We start from the raw sequence: 2,226 nt of genomic DNA on the forward strand, positions 1-2,226 counted from the left end.
ACGTAGCCATTACGCTAACTGCTGGTTCCCTCCTACTCATCTTCTAAGACTCATTTCAAGACATGCAATTTTTTTTTTCTAGAGAGGTTTCTGCTATAGGATGCGTGCACTTTCCAGAAAGAGAGAGACAGAGAGACAGAAAGTGAGGAATCACCGCCCAGGGGGGATGGCCACGCTGCAATCCCTTCTCCTCCATTCTCCTCTTGGGATCTTGGGCAACGCACGCACAAGCGCCTGGCGTGAGTTTAGGCCACCAGGCCCATCCAGGACTTGAACTGCAGTCAACTACATGGGAGTCCAGTGACATAGCTATTACACCAACTCCTGGTCCCAAGACATGCAACTTCTGTAACAATTTTCTTTTCTTTCTCATTTTAAAGAAATATTTTTGCTATGGGGCACATATGCTTGCCAAAGAGACAGAAACTGAGAAATCACTCCCTGGGTTGATGGCCATGCCACAATCCCTTCCCCTCCATTCTCCTCACAGGTTTTGGGCAAGCATGCACACATGGGTCTGGCACTCTTACCGCAGTCAGCCATGTGGGAGTCCAGCACCTTAATCCCTGGGCCAAATTGCTAGATCGACTCTGTGGAAATCCATTCACCATCTGCTGGCCTATATAACAGTTTTTGTAATCAACCTCTTTCTACTATCCTTGTTTTAACATTCTTTTCAGGAAAACCGGCCCTTCTCTGTTTTCACATGATATTTACATTAAAAAATTGGATAAATATGGGGGCCAGCAGGTGGCTTAGTTGCTTAGTGGTTAAGGCACATGGTAAACTGCAGATTGAGTACCAGAACCAGCTGCTTGAAAATCACGTTGGGTGTATGTGCATCCATGCCCAAAATCCCAGGAGGAGAATGGAGGAGACAGGATTGTGGTGTGACTATCCCCTGGCGGGGGGGGGGGGGGGGTGTTTTTCATTTTTCTTGCTCTTCACTTTCCTTCTCTCTCTCTCTGGCACGCACACACACCCTATGGCAAAAACTTTTAAAAAATGGATAAATAGAATAAAAATTAAATTTGAATCAGAAAGATCTAATAAAATATCAAATGGAATTTAGTATAAATCTTACTTGTGCTAAGAAATATTTTTAGGATTTTGAGATGTGCTGAGTACATGGTAATTATATTTTCACAGAGTATTATTAAGGGGAAAAATCCTAGTTAACCAGGAGAAAAACAGGTCAACATTTAGATCAACAATCCCCTCCTGGAATGGTGTATGCATATGTTTGTATGCATGATGGCCCGATGTTTTTCAAAGTGTGTAATAGATGTGTTTTTATGTGTGTATATGTTCAAGTGTATTTTAAATGTAAAGGAAAAATGGAACATTAGAAGATGTACTGAAATCAGGGACCAGCAGATGGCGTAATGATTATGTTGCTGGACTCCCACATAGTTGACTGTGGTTGAAGTCCCAGATTCGGCAGCATAAAACTCATGCTGCGTGCATGTTTATGCGTGCCCAAAATCCCAAGAAGAAAATGGAGGAGAAGGGATTGAGGCATGGCCGTCCCCACTGGGGGATGATTTCTCACTTTCTGTCTCTCTGGCAATCACACATGCCCTGTAGAAAATATCTCTCTCTCTCTAAAAAAAAAAAAGATGAAAATATACTGAAGCCAGGCACCACATATATTTTTTAAAGAATTATTTATTAATTTTATTTATTCAGTCATTGGTTTTAATTTGACCATAGAGACAGAGAGAGAGAGAGAGAAAGAAAGAGAGAGAGAGAGAAAGAGGGAGAAAAAGTGAGAAAGCAAGCCACCAGGTCTGGGACTTGAACCCTGTTTGATCACATGGGAGTGTCCAGTGCCTTAGCCACCATGCCACCTGCTGGCCCAGCACTACATATTTTAATCCCTGTCTTTATCTTTATACTGTTTTGTTGAATAAATCACTTACCTTCTCTGATCTTAATTTTCTTTCCCCTTTAAGTAGTTTTATTTTGTTGTTTTTGTAAAATAGGGCCACTTTAATGTTTTAGACAATTTAATAAATATTCTTTTGTTGACTGCAGACATGTAAGACTGGATATACTCAGAAACATCACAGTCACGGTGGCTTTCCAGATTGGTGTACCATCTTCAAAAATTACAAGGAGTTACTTGTATGTAACTGCTATCTTGATAGTATTTTTCATTTGTGTTTTCTCAGCATAGCCCGTTTTATGATAGAACTTAGCCTTGAGACCAATCATCCTTTTTGC

This window comes from Tupaia chinensis, unplaced genomic scaffold, assembly GCF_000334495.1.
Source record: "Tupaia chinensis unplaced genomic scaffold, TupChi_1.0 Scaffold000600_1, whole genome shotgun sequence".
Classification (NCBI taxonomy): domain Eukaryota; kingdom Metazoa; phylum Chordata; class Mammalia; order Scandentia; family Tupaiidae; genus Tupaia; species Tupaia belangeri.